Source organism: Lepisma saccharinum, chromosome 28, assembly GCF_977018435.1.
Source record: "Lepisma saccharinum chromosome 28, izLepSacc3.1, whole genome shotgun sequence".
Lineage (NCBI taxonomy): Eukaryota > Metazoa > Arthropoda > Insecta > Zygentoma > Lepismatidae > Lepisma > Lepisma saccharinum.
The window spans coordinates 20,260,066-20,277,986 of NC_139256.1; the positions used below are offsets into that span (position 1 = coordinate 20,260,066).

The 17,921-nt window shown below is 36.4% G+C and overlaps 1 protein-coding gene across 1 annotated transcript in view; it reads left to right on the plus strand.

Moving 5' to 3' along the window:
• LOC145980835 (uncharacterized) overlaps window positions 1-17,921 on the plus strand; it is a 60,715-nt gene that overhangs the window by 29,150 nt on the left and 13,644 nt on the right. The window lies entirely within an intron of this gene.

The following is a 17,921-nucleotide window of genomic DNA, read 5'->3' on the forward strand; positions in this document are numbered from 1 at the left end:
AGAAATCATCTCCTCCAGTTAGCTTGTACAATAAAATGAAAAGAAAGGGGGGGAATGTTAGTACATATTTATTACATATATATATAGTGTGCAAGATGGCCACTTATTTTAATTTCAATATCTAGATAATCCAAATATCTGAATAATCCAAATATCTCGATAGTACGGATATCTAGATAATTTGGATATCCAGATAGAAGATATTTGATGAAGGATTTGTAGAAAATCTGTACAGTGAAATACGAAAATGATGAATAGAAGAATATGTGGATATCCTGGATAAACAATAAAACTTCCTGGATAATGCACATATTCGGATAATCTGACTATCCAGAAAATTTTAATATCTAGATAATTCAGGTAATCCGAATATCAGATATGCAGAGAATTTGGATATCTGATATCCGGATAATTCTGATATCCAGATGATCTGGATAGAAAATTATCTGATATCTGTATGAAATGTTATCCGGATTTTGCCATTCCTAGTGCAAGAGTCACTTGAAAATTTCAGAATCATTTAATTTTCTGTGATTCACCTTTTTGTGTGTTCAAAATGTTTCCTTCTGCATTAACACCCAGCTGCAATGTTGACTGAAACACTGTGACACACATATGGCTCAGTATTGTCCAAAACTTGAAGGCATCCTTGATGTAATCCTTCAGCTTTTCAAGTGGCTGCAGTTTCCTCCCATATGCTAAATCTTTCACTGGTGAACAAGGTAGCATGCCAATGGCTGCATGCTGTTGTATCACTGTATGGTTAAAAACTTGATCCAAGTACACACGAACACCTTGGCAATAATGGGGAGGAATTCCATCGTGCTGGAAGTAGGCTTCATCGAAGTTGTCCACATGCTTAATTCCATAGTAAATCTAAGTACGTATCTGTATTGATGTTGCCTTGAAGTATGGCCCAGTCACACCATGTGATTATATTGCACCTCAAACATTCACACCTGGTTGTGAGTGCATGCTCCAAAACAACATTCTGATTTTCCATGAACCAGTAAGTACAGTTACGCCAGTTTACATGTTCTGATAGCTTGAAGGGGACTTCATCGGGGCACATTATATTATAAAATAAATTTGGATCAACCTTCACCTCACAACATTGTGCTCTTCTGTGTGGATCATCTTCCAACACCCTGTGTAACAGATGAGGAATGTAAACTTTGAACTTGTGTTCAATCAAAATTATTTGGATTCACGAACGTGAAAAACAACCTGGTCAACTCAACACCTAATCGATTATCTTTGGACTTTTCGTCACAGCCTGACAGTTCATTTTCCTTGGTCCGTGCTGTCTTAAGTCACTCGCACCAAGGTGCATACATAACAGTACTTTTCTTATAGTTGATTATTTTTTCCCCAAGTGTTTGTAAAAATTTAGATTTTCTTCTTCCATTATCATTATTGTGAGGGACAATTTATAAATTTCACCTCCGCAAGTGCCGACTTGAGAAGCTCTACATGCAGGAGAGGTGCCATTTGCTAAAAATTAGAAGTCGTAAATTTTATAACAATAATATTTTATGCCTCCTCCTGTGAGAGATGAGGATCTATCTTTGATTTAATATGTACTTCATTGCATGCTAAATGTGAAATATTATGTGAATATTATTAAATATGATAGCTGTGAGGGGTGAAGTCAGTAGGGTGTTCGTCTGTCTATACTGGGAAAGAGCAATCCAGTCTTTTTCCATCCTTACTGATTTCCTTTAGGTCTATCTCAACTTTATGCCTTCATCTTCATCATCTCTTACCCTCAGGTTTCCCAACAAGAATGCTGTAAACTCTTTCCTTTCCCATTCGTGCTACATGGCCTGCCCATCTAAGTCTTCTTGGACCCATGTGCACTTGTTGGCTTTCTGTTCTGCACTGGAAGATAATGCATTTAAACTTTAACGACCCTGCATATCGACTGCTATGAAAATATGAAACTGATAGAATTAGTGGTAATTTTTACTGATAGCTATGATTTGTAGTCATTTTATGAGATGTTCTTCTTTACACAGTTGCACATTTTTCTTTATTTTGGCACATTTGTCTGTCTTATGCTCAGAGCTCCTTTATACTAAATGAGTTCGAACTATAATTCATACAAAGAAGTGGCGAAGATGTTAATGTCCTACCAGTAGCTATGTTACTGTATATGCCTAGAGCAAAGTTCTTAAACTTTCATTTACCATGGGCCTGCTTTAAATTTCATTTGTTGTTGTGAACACCAGAACTTGATGCAATTGTTGACATCCTAAAGTGCATCAAATATTTATTTAAGTTACCATGTGTGTTGTTACTATGTGTGTTTCAGTTTAGCAGGAGGTGCCATAACCCAATAGGGTAATAGCCAGTTTAAAGCAAAGATTATAATTCAATGACAAATTTCAAAGTTCAGGCTAAATACCCTGTCACGTAGCCTCTCTGCATTAACACTGCCTGTTTTCACTTAAATTGACAAACGATAATACTCTGTAGTGAAAGTGAATCTATTTCAATGTATGGTAAGCCTTGTAGTAATCAATGTTGGAGTTGTCTTGACGTGACAGAATGTATAATACAGTCCTTCAATTCACACTCTCATATTGCTAACATCTTACCATCATGGAAGAATTTTTATCAAATGTCAGAGACACAGAGTAATACAGTCTATGGATCACAGAATAAGAAGCACTGACCTAGAGCATAATTATGCAAGTTGTTTTGTTTGTTTCCATTTTAATGTATTATGAAATCTCAGGATGGGAGTAACATAAGCAGAAGTGGTGTTTCCCTTTTATCCAGGGTATAAGGGGTGATCCTTTCAGAGAACACCCAAATGTCTACCTCTCTTCCAGGTAGTACACTTTGGACTGCATTTTGCAGATTAATAATGCTTTGGCTCCTAGACCTTCAGCCAGGATAATCCTCTGTGAGGTTGTACATACATGTTTGCGATTGTCCCTTCATCCATCTCATCATATCACCATTCTTCTCCATTGTTGTGATAGCCAAAAGTGACAGAAAAGCAAAATAACTTAATTCAATCAATCAATCTTCCCTATTTTCCAGCTTTTATGGGGGAAAAATCGTGTTAATTTCAACAATGAGGATGAGTAATGATATGGTAAAATTGATGAAGGAACATTCACAAAGAAGTCCCATGCCCAGGCTGGGATTCGAATCTGGGACATCTGGCACTGTAACGTGCTGTACTAATCACTCTGCTACCGCTACAGTCTTAGAAAGCTAGAAAACAGTGGCGATAGGGCTCGATATGCTGACCAGTCAATGAAAGAGCTAATCTGGTAGGCCTGGCCCTTATAGGGCTGTTGTGCCACCACGGAGTTGTTTTAGAAAAATGCTCCATTGTAAAGTGTGATGTGAAAAGTTATAATCGGTTGCAGCATGTGAGAAGTACATAGTGCCTGAAAATAGCCTTTATTCTAATTGTGTAGCATTACGTGTGAACTTTCTAACTATGTACATGTTCATGTTAACTGCAATAGGCTGATATTTGAATGTATATCAAGCTCGTCCACTAAAAACTGCAGGTACACTAGCCGACACTCAGACAGGCTGTACAATGCACCAATGCAAGAGCTAGTGTGTCATGTACTATAACAGCAAACATGACATTTGTTGAGCTCTCCTTTCCCAAAGAAACTTCTGTACTGAATCTAAATTATCAGGCCTTTCTACGAACAGGTTTATATTTATAACAAAATCAATTGTGCTAATAGATTTCATCAGGTGACTCTTTTTTTCTTCCGTCACTGAAAACAACCATAACTGTGCTCATGAATCTGGGTTCCCATGTGTGTGGCCTGCCACGTTTATTGTTGCAAGGAACTTAGTGTTGATCAGTGCTACATCACTGCCAAGATAGATTGTATACGTTAAGAAATGCATGGAGCTAGACCAAATGTTAAGACAGACAAATGATTTTCTTTAATTATATAAACACTTACAAAAAGAAATACATTTATGACACATTTTGTGGAAAAAGTAGAAGAGAAATCAAGATTTTTGCCTTTGAATAAATTATTAACATTGCTTATTACTTGTGATAGAACATCCTTCGATAAACATCTAATGATGACTGTTACGATAAAGAAAGAAAAGGTATCAAATATATCATGAGTGTATTACTTTTTATGTGTGTATGTAATTAATAGATTATGCATTATTAAAAATGATTTTATTTTGTCACCACAAATTTGCATGTTTCAGGTTTTTTGTCTTATTTAATTATTTATTTATTTTTATTTTATTATTTATTTATTTTTATTTTATTATTTCTTTATTTTTGCAGATTTAGTTGCTTTTTATGCATTTTTATTTTTTGTTTTCTGTTACGCAGTGGATCACCGATTTAAGATTCCTAGATTTTACATTATGAACTTTCCTGTTTCCGAATAAAGTTTCTTTTTTCCTTGAATGTACATTTCCCATATTTTAAGTTTGCATGTTGCTGCTCTCTCTGAGAAATGTATAATCGAGGTTGCACTGTATTATTTTTGTTTCTATTGTTTTATTTTTGCACTGTCAGCACTGTATTTTTACACTTAAAGCAAATAAAAGTACGTATACTCTGCACTGTGTTTGTTTCATTAGCTGTTTCCAATTCATGTTTCACACTAAAAATGACCAGAAGCATTAATTTTAAAAGTTACTAGATTGCACAATGCATAGTACATGAGTAGTATTTTAGTTATAGATTCAACGTTTCGGAGATGTTATCTGACTTCGTCTTCACATATTTGATATGTGTGTAAGATGGAGGTAGAAAAATCTCTGAAACATTGATATAAAATGGCAAAAGTGGTTAAAAGTCCAAATACAGGGTTGATCAAAAAACCTGATGATTTTTAAAATGATATTAGACAGTAAATAAAAAGAGTTTGTCTTTATTCATGTGCTAGCCTTACACGCTGAAACTTTTCCTATGAGGTTAGGTACGCTTTAATACCACATTCCCTACCTGAACCAAAGGCAGCGATTCAACGCAAGGTAGCTGCCATGTCGAGAAACATGCTGCAAAATGTGATTAGAAGTTTCATGACCGAATCCAGCAGTGTGTGGACCAAAATGGGCGCCATTTGCAAGATGTTATTTTCTGCACTTAATGTTGGTGTAAATATTTTTTTTCAATAATAATGGCATACATATGGCTGTAAGGTTAGTACGTGAATAAAGATGAACTCTTTTTATTTACTGTGTTATATCATTTTAGAAATCATTACGTTTTTCTCCCCCAACCTGTACATCAGTAGTCACCTACAAAGATCAACTTAGCAAAATACAGTAAAAACCTCATTAATCCGGACCTGATAAGCCAGACTTTGCTTAATCCGGACAGAAAAGAAGAAAAAAAAAAAACGAATGCAAGGTTTGTTTTAAATGTGGCTAGAAGTCAACAATCGCATTCGTCATATTGTTCTATAACGGACTCCATTGTATTGGATTGCATTGTGCTGTACTGTATAGGGTACTTAGGCCTATGCCCTTTAAATACACCATAATAAACACGTTTTGTTGCTATAAACTGAGTTTCAGTGCACTTTCTACTGTTCTTTAGGTTATTTCAGTTAACCCAGACTTTCGTTAAACCAGTCAACTTATCCCCCCATTAGTCCAGATTAATGAGGCTTTACTGTATGTAGACTCTACAAAAATTCAAACCTGTATCTGGGTGTATCTTACAATTGTTCTATCACCTGAGCTACTGAGATAGCCCCAGCTTTATTTCGTTTTTCATTTTCACTGTTGTATTGTCATAGAAATTACCTCACATTAATGACTTTGCAACAAAATCTGGAACATATTTTTCACCTAGCATCAGTAAATCCAAGGCAACTGATTGTGTTGTACTGTCACTGGTTGAGACAATTTCTACACTTAAAAACAGCAGATGCAAAGAATGATGCAAATCCAGGATTCTCTTGGAAGTTTAGCTGGTAAAACCTTGGCATGTTAAGCAAACACACAGGTAGGTAGGTGTCCCAGAGTACAATAGCACGTCTGTTTTGTATGCAGAAGAATAATGTAAAAGGGGATAGTTTTTGGAATACAACAGTAGTGGACCTTCACATGCTACATGCTGTGTATGTACTGTCAGCATATTGATCCTTGATGCAAAGTCATAGGTAAACATTTTTTTTATTTTTGGAAGGCAAGATGAGATAAATTTTCATATGCATATAAGAGAAGCATTGCCTAAAGGGGTTTGCGAGATCACATGAACCTCAAATAAAAACCAAGTTAATTTACTTCCAGTGCATTAAGACAATACATTTTAAGACATGTCTCACAAATGACAGTTGTGTTTATTCATAAAGTCTTCACAATGGGGTTGTTCGACATCATATTTTGTATACCTGCAGCTTTGACCCAGGTAAGGAACCATTTCATTATATCCTCTCTCGGTCATATACTATTACAGTTACAGGAGGTCAAAGTTTTCACGATTTGCTTTGTATGTTGCTCGTTGCAGAAGTATAGTACATTAATAAAATAATTATGTCAGCATGCAACCTTAGTAGCTCCATTAATTTTTTTCTGTAAGGCAATCAAACTGTGCAGGTTATAAAAAACAACAAAAAACAAGAGTAATGTGTTTTTCCCACTGTTGCAAAATAATATTTTACTTAAGCATGTTTCTTACTGCATAAAACATCAATCAACACACCAGATTGGCTAGTGAGAAGCCAGTGCAAAACCTGCCACGTAAACATTTTGCTTCCTAGCTTTACCAAGGAAGCCATCATAAAAGTAGGCAATCTCTCCACACTGAACACTGTAAACCCCTGTGATAGTCTCTTGGTTGGAAGTGTTAACATGTGGTAGTAACTATTAGTGATGTGGAGCATGCTAGAATGCGTTTTCTTTCAGGCATGTTCCTCCTATTTTTATTTATCTTTTGGGTGACAGTGTTTACTCTGTATTGAGCGAAATTAAGCAGCAGCAAAGATATAATGCTAAGGGATCATTCTCAAGAAAGGGGTAGAAACAAGATGATTTCACGAAAAAAGAAAAAAGAAAAAAAAGTTTAAAATTTGTAAAAATAATGAAATATTTTGTCCTTAAGGAACGTAATCAAATACTAACCTTACCCAAGATCTTTTACCACTAGTTAATCAGAAAATTAAAATTTGCAAAATTGCTTGTCCACAGAGTGCAGGAGCAGAAATAAATTACATCAAACATGATTTTACGAAATTGTTTACACGTAATTCATAAAATTGCCTACTAGGATGGCAAGTTTCATTTTTTTTAATAATGGAAATAACAAGTCTACTTATCAATAAGTTAAATTATTCATTTGGTAAACAAGAGAGAGAAGAAAGCAAAAAAATATTTGAATCTATAAAAACTAACTTTAAAAGGATAGCTGAGCTTAAAATCACAAATTGTTTTATTAATTTGGATTCAACAAATGATAGAATCCTGAAATTTTCCCCTCCATGGACTGGGATGACTACGGATGGGACTTTCACGTAGGAGACAACATGTTTTCTTTTGTTGTATTACTTCATGGAAATTGAAGTTAGGAAAACATAAATTTTCCGATGAGCTCTGTATGTTCATAACTCAAATCGTAATAATGATGGTTTACAAAATTCCTTGCCTCGAGAAGTTTGTCCACGGAGTGGAAGTCAGATCTCAACAAATTTGGAACTTTTGAACTTAATCCCAGAAATGTCACACAAAAGGCAATACAAGCACCTCCGTCTCTTGAAATCACAATGGTGCCCATTCCTCCAATATCTTGATGTGTAGTGAACAGTGATGCAATCTGTGGATTTTTATAGGAACTTTTTATTAGTGACCACGGAGTGGAAATTTCCCCCCTGGAACATTATATTTTACTCAACTAAGATATTTTTAAAATTATTTTTTGATGTTCTTAGGGGGTTCTAAGGTGAATATGAAATTAATCACAATATATTAAAACTTGTATATAGGAAAGGATGTTAAAATAGTCCATATCCACAAATTTTGAATGCAGACAGTCCATGGAGGGAAAAAAACTACATATTCTGTGTAATATTCTGAAGAGGAAAAATTATTTCTGGAGGAAATAAAGCTGATGAATCTTGTAAGTAGTAACTAAATTCCCACTGGAAAAAGTTTGTAAATGTTTTAAAAATATTTTTTATGACTGCCGGACATGGCTTCTTCTCCTTTTGAGAATGACCTAAACGCTCTTTGCACCACTACAATAATAATTCTAAAGGCCTTTGATGTTTTGGCCTAATATATTTAAATTGTGGCACAATTTCCATCGCAGACACCCCTAGCAGCTGCAAATCTTGTACGTAGTGAAGGTTTTGTGTTATTAAAAGGCATTTTCACCAAAACGACACTATTTGTTTCACTATGTTGAAACATAAACTGCGCTGCGTAAACATTTTTGATAATGTAGCAAGCCACATTGACCTGGTGAAGGTTTTCAAGGCACATGCCAGTGTATCATACTTTTGCTGAGCATTATGAATAGACAATCAAAAATAAAATTGCACAGGGAAGTTCATTCTTGTAAGGTAAAGGCATGCCATTCATGTATTTATCAACTTTATCAAATCAAAAAGATGATAAATTGAAAATTTGAGAGCCAGTTTCTTTAAATATTCTATGAATAACATACTAAATCCCATGTTGACATGGACACCTACCGTAAGGTGTATTTTAATGCACAGTACATGTGAGCTGCAAACTGCAATTACACATAACTATAAACTAATCTAAAGCAGCTAATCTGGTCAATGAACATGGTGTATGCACACACACACATAATAAAATACCGTCCTACATACTTTGTCTACCCAACCTGTCAATAATGGGTCGAGTATACCATGGGAAAAATGAAGGCTGGTTGAAAAATGTTCTAATCCGGTGTCTACTGCAACACACCCATAATGGCTGAGATCGAGAATTTTTGGAGCCTTGCCTTTACATCTAGGTCTTTCCATTCAATGCCTGGAAAACAATTTTGTTTTACTTACTCCAAAACATGGTGTTTCTTCTGCCATTCTGAATAATAGTATGAAAATAAAACTGATCAAAAGACCAATGATCGTATTTGCCTGCCTATAAGACACACTTTTTTCCTTTAAAAATAGGTCTCAAAAACAGGGTACTCAGTGTTTGATTATGTTCACGTAAGAGGCTTAGCATCTCACAAGTTTGTTCATGGGATGATGTGAAAACTAAGACTGTTTAAATCATTGAAGAAGTGTGGCATCAGTAATGCACTGGATGGTACGGTGAACAATTTGTTGTATGAGGTCTTGAGATTCTGATTTAGAAGAGGTTTCAAGTGGCTGGCTTTTGATAGAGAATATTAAAATCTGTTCCTAGTTAGATTAGGTTATTTGTTGAAGTAAACATACATATTACTTTACATTTGAAGTACTGTAATCAATAAATGAATTATAATATTCAGTGATAAAAGTTTTTGCTTTAAAAATTTGTATCTTATACACCAGCAAATATGGTAATTTCCCATTATCGTGATTGATGTGTAGGAAATGAAGAAGAATAGAATCATTCGAAAGTTCTGGGTATCTAATTACTAGGGCTTGGAAGTCAATAACCTGAAAATTATCAAATAGTGGGAGAATAATATGTCCTTAAAATTACTAAAATTAACACCAGTGGAGTTAGTAGTTAGAACATCGGGCTTCCACGAGAAAGAGCCGGTTCAGATGATCTGGACCAAGAAATTTTCAGTTATACTTTAAAGTTATTATTATTAAATGTGCTGCATGTTATGTACATGCTGTGTCCAGGGCCAGCCATATATGAGTTTGGGGCCTGTCCTTTATGATCGCTTTTAAGCCCCAGGTTTGATTGTGCCTCCTCAAAATTACGCCCAGTTTAATTCTTCCCCCTTAAAATTAGGCCCAGTTTAATTCTGCCCCCTCAAAATTAGGCCCAGTTTAATTCTGCCCTCTCAAAATTAGGCCCAGTTTAATTCTGCCCCCTCAAAATTAGGCCCATTTTAATTCTTCCCCCTCAAAATTAGGCCTAGTTTAATTCTGTCCCCTCAAAATTAGGCCCAGTTTAATTCTCCCCTCTCAAAATTATGCCCAGTTTAATTCTTCCCCCTCAAAATTAGGTCCAGTTTAATTCTGCCCCCTCAAAGTTAGGTCCCAAGTTACGCCAATGCATAATTTTATTATAAAATTAAACGAACTTTGTATATTAACTCTTTTGATTAAATTATTTTTGAACACTATTTTTACGTAGTTCGTGTACTTCGTTTAGAACATGATTTCAATACATTTGGATATTTTAAGTTTGTCACAAATTCATGATCTGTAGAAAATCTAATTAGTTAATAGGAAGCACCAGAGCATGTTGCCGGTGTTACCGCAGGTAAAAGCAAAATGTAAATAATTAAAAAGTTGTTTCAATAAAATGACAACATTGTTAAATACGTTATAAACACCGTTGCCGTCAAGTAGATATTGCCTAGGACATTTTTTCTGCAGCTGACAGAAGCGAAGAGGGAGGCCATTCCGCCACCCTGAAGAGGCAACAAGGGAGAAGAGAACGCCAATGCAAGGAAAGAGCGGGGAAGGACTTTCGGGCATAGTGTGCTATGGGGTTATTCATATGCCTGTTAAGGGGCCCTGTTGCCGTTCAGACCTACTGGATCAGCCAGTGTTGTCACATCGGATTGGCAGAAACGAACTAAATCCTGCCTAAAATAGGAATACCATTTCTGTGAAGCAACTAGAGGTAGACTGCAGAGCCAAGGCTGGGTTGAACTACAACTGAGACCAGTTAGGTAATAGACGAAAATATAGTTCCTTGGTGTGATTCGTGATTTGGACAAACCTTGCTCCAAAATACTAAGTTGGCAACCGCTGGGCTTCCCTTCCACAATTGAGCGGAGTTCTGTCGTCTGCTCAGTGTTCACCACACAAACGTCAAATTGATCCGAGAAAAGTGTGTTTCTTCTTCCCCTTCGCACCTCATTGCAAAGAAACAGACAGATGAAGAATTGACAAGGGTCTACCACTATTCATTGGATTTTCGTGGTAACTGTCTCATGAGTGGTAGTTCTTTCTAGGAGTGTTTGTGGCTAAATCACTGTGCTGATTGCAAAACAAGAACAAAATGAACAAATATCTAGCTCGAAGACATGCTTTCTTTACCGGGGGGTATGGGGGGGGGGTGATAACGTCTAGCAGGCATAATTCTCATACTGATAGCCGATAACACTTTTCAAAAAGTCACGCCACGCCATTGGGAAGAACCAAAAATCCTATAAACTCATAATAAACCGTAAAAGTAAAGTAAAGTAAAGTGTTCCCCTGTGCATAGCACCACGCCATGAAGGCGTATAGGGGGTGTGGGGGTAACGCCCCACACTTTCTTGATCCGGTCGTGAGTGGGGGTGATGTGATCAGCATCACGCCCCTGACCGCCTTTACCCCCCAGGGTTTCCCCCAGGTACCCATGTTATTCGACGCTGGGTAGGCGCCGGGGCCGCTTCCACCGTTAGAAAAGTTCCCGGATTTGACATAATAAACCGTACACAAACAATTATTTTCATCTGCCGCAGGGACATCTGAGGGGTAGGCCCCGGGCGAGTGCCCGAGTTGCCCCTTGTTAGGGGCACAGTCCACCTACTAGGGTAAAATTTTATTCCTTTCGCTGTAGTAAATGTCAACTAAGGTAGGTGAGCCAATGGTGGCCATAGATCCCAAGGTGGCCCACTTCACGAAAATCATATTAGTATTTAACAAAGTTTACAATTGGCACTACATCAATGTACCCAGTCCCCCTCTGGTGCACTATGCAGAAAACGAACTGTCTCGGGCTGCCAGCAGTCATTTTATATAAGTTATTGTGTCAGGGATCGAGCAGATTAGTTGTTATTTTAAGGTAAGCAAGAAATGTGTGTGCAGGGACGTCGGAACCGGGGGGGAGGGGGCATCAGCCTCCCCACTCATCATCGAGGGAGGCAATATGGTCTTTTGCCCCCCTCCCCCCCGTCGTGCCGTAAAAATTGTACTAATTTTTTCTTCTCATTCTTGGTTCTGAATAAAATTTGAGAAAATATATTTTTTTTCTTGAAATGGACGTGAACTGAAGTTTCCTCTAACAGCAAGAACACGAAAAGAAGTAGTTGACTGACTGATCCCTAAGCAGATTAGGAATGGCAGTTTCGTTTTTTCAAAGCAAGTGCAACAGGCCCGTAGCTAGAGGGGGGAACTGCCCCCCCCCCCCCCGAGAGCCTGTTTTGCCCCCCTGTAAAAAATAGGGAACACATTCCTACCTGGAATTCTCACTAATCTTTACAATTATATCATGTGCTACTCTAGCATCATAACGAAGACACTTATTGATTTTGTGATTTATTAGGCTGTATGGGATTCCCTATAGTGTCGTATCAGGATTGTGGGGAGGGGGGGATTCCCTTCCAGATTCAAACTTCGGGAAATGATTTCGCAATTTTCAGTATCTAGAACAGTTGTGAAATTTTGAGTAGTCTTGTATTAAAGGTGCCTAATGTGTTCGGATATTTCTCTTGGATGTGTTACTTGGAACTGCTTAAATTTTTGTTTCCCAAGTCTACCTTTTGGTAATAGTGATTCATGTGGTAGAGAGAGGGAATAAATATTTGATTTTTGTAACTTAGCGTTGCTTTTCTGCCACTTCTAGCTAATCGCAATAATGAGTGATGACGTGAAATTGATGAAGAGACACTCATAAACAGTGCTGCAACCACATGGGGGCAGGGGGCATTGTCCTCCTGCAACTGTCCCCGGTGTGGAGCAGTTTGTCGCAATATTTTAAATAAAAATAACTTTTTAAATGTTACTTAACAAAATTAGTATATTAACCAATTTCTACAGTCACTATAGTAACGAATAATAAACAAAATAACATCAAAATTGAACAGAGTAGCACAACAGAATTTTCTTCATTCTTTTCAGATTATGCTCACAACTAAATAACAAAATATAATTGTAAAATGTCTTTGAATTAAAGAACTGTTGCAATAGCCTCCTCCTCCGGTTGAAAACCTTGACATCATACTTTGATGTAGAAATAAGTATATTTTTCAAACGTAACATCTTCAATGTATCATCTTCACTTCTTCTTCTACTACTTCTTTGGCAGCAATCTCATTCTTTTCACATCTTCTTTACAGCCATCTTCAGTAGATTTCTTCTTTACTGCAATCTCATTACTATTACTATTTCATAACCATCTTATATCCATTTAAAGGGTTATATTCTTCACGAGTGCACTTCTTCCCTTTGAAGCTATATGTGCAAATGAAGTCCTTCATTATAATGGTATACCATATTACATTCATTTTATCCTACATTACACATATTCTTTCTTATCATTCTTCCAGCGAGGCACTTTGTATATTTTCTTCTTGGCGTTTTCCGCTTTTATTCGTGTTAGACACTTGTCTTTGATACATTGAAATGTCAGACAAATAAAAGACATGGGCCAAACATAAGTTCTTCCATAAAAGACAATATGATGATCAACAGAACATAAATAAACAGATAAAATACAATAAATTCATGCTGTTTTACACACGATAATAAGAAACAATGAGCTTTCTTGTAACAGCGATGATCAACTCACTGTTCAAATAAACTCACCTAACCTTTCAGATGAAACAGGATTATCCGTTCTAGCATCCGAGTAATTTATCGAATTACGAGAATTATTACAAACACTGTCACTATTCTGATTAGTATTACAATTAAGTGTATGCTGGCCACTAATATAAGATGATTGTTCATCAACATTTGCATTTCTTCTAACACCAGCACTTCCATTATTATTATTATATATGGATGGATAATGTTCACGTCTGAAATTAGAATCATTCACGTTATTATTAGTTCTTTCAGACCTTACAAACTGCCTTCTTGAGGGATTGCGTTCAAATCTTCTGGGAGATGGGCGATGATTTACATTGATTCCTGCATTTTCAGTCTGTGTTGTAGAATCATAAGAATTCCGCTCAACATTTACTTGCCTGACGAAGTATTTTGGTCTGTCGAAACTTCTCTTTTTATTAGCCCTGTCATCAGAATCTGTATTATCACCGGGCAAAGATAAACTTTTATTCTTATCACTCGAATACAAATCAATAGTCCTTAATTTCTGGGTCAGTTGCTTAAGATCTGTAATGTTATGGCAGCCCACATTCTTTGAAATTGACTCAGGTAGCTGTTTCAAAATCATTCGTATTACTTCAACTTTGTTTGGAGTTTCCACAAGGTTACAATAAGCAGAGTACGTTTTTAAAGCGTATGCTTCCAATGACAAACCTGAAGCTGGGTTGTATTTTCTAGATCGTAACAATGTCAACTGACTTTCTAATAACTCATTAGATGCAAACTGATCAAGAAATTTATGTACAAAGTCCTCATAAGAAATGAAACTCTTCCTTTCACTGTTGAACCAGTAAGCGCCTACATTATAAAAACACTTACGAATTATACATAATTTATACTTGGAAGGAACACCAATTATGTTTAACATTGTAGTTAGTTGTTCGATAAATTCTCTAGCAGACTGTTTTGAAACATCTCCTCCAAAACGTGGCAATTGACTGAGTTCACTAACTCGTGAAAATCTATTAGAGCATTTATCAGACTGATTATAAGAATTCCATGTAGAATCATTATTAAGCCACATCGGGTTATAAGTACAGTTTGTTCTAGTACAAGGACAATGATTTACATTTAAGTCATCAGGAAACTGATCATGGATTAAGGAATGACATGTACTTTGACGTTGGCAACCACATACTGAAGTTCCAAGACCTGTGAAATTTTCTTTATTATCACAAGTAACATAAGTTCTAGAAGGTATGGAATTTCTGTTAGATGTAGAACAAATTTGCTTTGATGTGTCTGTAGCACATAAAGAACTAGGTGCATTATTTTCAGTATCACAAGTATGTACGTGCTTATTATCATACAGTAAAGAGTTGTTCAACGAAGAAAGACATGAATGGTTATTGAGTGAACATGTACAATGGATTTTGTCAACAGTAGAATTGCTATTACTAAATTCAGTATTATCTAAAACACAATGCTGCAATGCATATGTATTCTTGCCTTGTGAAGTGGAAGCTTTAGCAAATTTATTTCTACTTTTATTGTGAGCAGATTTGCCGTTGCACAATTTGGTTACATTTTCCTTTACAGAATTCACTTCAGCATCAGATGTATCATAGCCAGAAGAACCTGTATGAAATGTTTCGCATTTATTGTGTTCACTAAAAACAACATGCTTTATTTTAGAATTTAATCTTGTATCAGTTTGGCATGCTATGTGCCTATGTTCATTAATAAGTGCATCATCATTACTTAGTTCTTTATCTGGTTGTAGAACGTCTCTAACCATACTAGTACAAATAACATCGCTTTGCTCTAAGTTAATGCATTTCTCATTTAAATCCTTAAGCATAGAATCAAATTCTTGCAACTTTACCTGCGTAGTATTCATATTTGTTTGTAGTGTACTTATAGAAGTTTCATGTTGGCACAACTGGTTTGATAAGTGTTGTTTTAACTCATCATCATGATGGTCTAGTTTTGATTCAAGATCACTGACTTTCGAATTTAATAAAGTTACTTCATAATTTATACGTTCATTTAGTAACCTATTAGCTGATTGACAAGAATCAGAAACCTCCTGCAACTTATTTTCTACATGTTGGAGTCCTTCGTTCAGTTTTTCAGTACTTTGCTGCAACCTAACCAATTTTGTGCCCCAAACTTCACAGTTTGTTTGTAAACTTTCGCGCAGCGTTTCAGCGTTCTGATCAAGTCTATCTTGTAACCTATTCTCCAGCGTTTCGGTATTCTGGAGCAACTTCTCTTGCAACCTATTTTCCAGAGCTTCAGTGTTCTGAAGTAACCTATTCTCCAGAGCTTCAGTGTTCTGAAGTAACCTATTCTCCAGCGTTTCGGTATTCTGGAGCAACTTGTCTTGCAACCTATTCTCCAGAGCTTCAGTGTTCTGAAGTAACCTATTCTCCAGCGTTTCGGTATTCTGGAGCAACTTGTCTTGCAACCTATTCTCCAGAGCTTCAGTATTCTGAAGTAACCTATTCTCCAGCGTTTCGGTATTCTGGAGCAACTTGTCTTGCAACCTATTCTCATGTTGGGCCAAACTCAAGTGAAAAGCAGATAAAATTTGGTCAATATTGGGATTTACTGTATCCAAGTATGATTTTAGAGTGAATGGATTGAATTCTGGTTTGCATGCCTTACAGTAATAGTCTTCTTTCATAGAGCTGAATATTACCCAGTGAATAACTGTAAGACCCCTACAATTTACGTGTTCCCATTTCTTGCATGACGTGCATTCAATCATGCGAGTGTCAGAAAATCTGTCCTTACAACAGAGTAAATCCTCCATTTGCTTACCAGAATTGTCCTCTTCGTTGCTTACTTCAGCAACATCACTGAGATCCGGTTGAAGGCACATACTACTTCGAAGCACGTAAGGAACTTCTCTTTTCTTCATTGTAGCATTATCAGTTCAGTTCTTATCAACTTACAATTTTCGAATCCTGGCTCTAGGTCGCCAATTTATTGCAACTGTCCCCGGTGTGGAGCAGTTTGTCGCAATATTTTAAATAAAAATAACTTTTTAAATGTTACTTAACAAAATTAGTATATTAACCAATTTCTACAGTCACTATAGTAACGAATAATAAACAAAATAACATCAAAATTGAACAGAGTAGCACAACAGAATTTTCTTCATTCTTTTCAGATTATGCTCACAACTAAATAACAAAATATAATTGTAAAATGTCTTTGAATTAAAGAACTGTTGCACTCCCCCTCCGACCTTGGCGGAAGTCCATTCTAGGGGAAGCAAACATTGAAGTAAATCAACAAGACTAGGAGAATCTAAGAATAGCAGGACAATTAGATACTTATGATGGAATTAGTTTTCACGTGTTCCTTGCATTTTTCTTCCAGATGGCCAAGGGCACTTGCAAGGGGCACAGAGGGGCAATTGCCCCCCTCCTCGATTACAAATTTTATACAAGAAAAAGTACATTTCGTAAAATTTTCTTGCTCGCTCCGCTCGCATTTTCTGCTGTTCTTGTAGTCCAAGTTCAGAGCCATAGGTATGGGGGCGCGGAAGTCGGCCATGGGAGCCAAACGATCTATATGAAAGCAAATTTTAAAGAGAATGCCATGGCACCCCGTGAAATTATTTACGCCCTATTAAAACAATTTCTTTCTATGAAACTTAATATGAAATATTAATGATGACACTGTAATCCAAGAAGTCATTGATCAATCAAGGGATTCCTATTTGTTTGCCAGGTGTCAAACACATGTATTTCACCTATAATCAGTGATGTTCCGTAGACTATAAGTTTACGTCTACATGCGTTGTCTACACGTAATCTACGCGTAGATTACATTGGGGTGTAGTTTACATAGACTACGTAGACAATCTAAAGTGCATTAAAATTAATTTCCAAGGGTTTCATGAAAGGAAAGTGACATTTTCAACTATATTGGTTCCTAACGAAATGAAAAGAATCCTATTTACAACAAAATTTCTCTTCTCTTCTATTATCAACTATGGAAGAAGATAAATAGTATGCAAGAAACAACAACAGATGGCAGTCGTGAGGCAAGAGTGGTCTTTTCCCCATAAAACACTAGAATATTTCCTATATTAGGTTTCTTCCTAGGTGAGAAATTGTTCGAATTTGGAAGAAAGAGTATGAAAAGTGCTCCTCACACATCAGCAACTGATACGCAGTATAATTTTCTTTTAATTCCACGGCGCCCTTTGCTAAGTTATCACCTTTCGCCATGTTGTTTACACAGATTACGTAATCTACGTGTATAAAATAGTCTACGTGTAGAATGTAGACTATCGTTGTTTACGCGTAGACGCACATC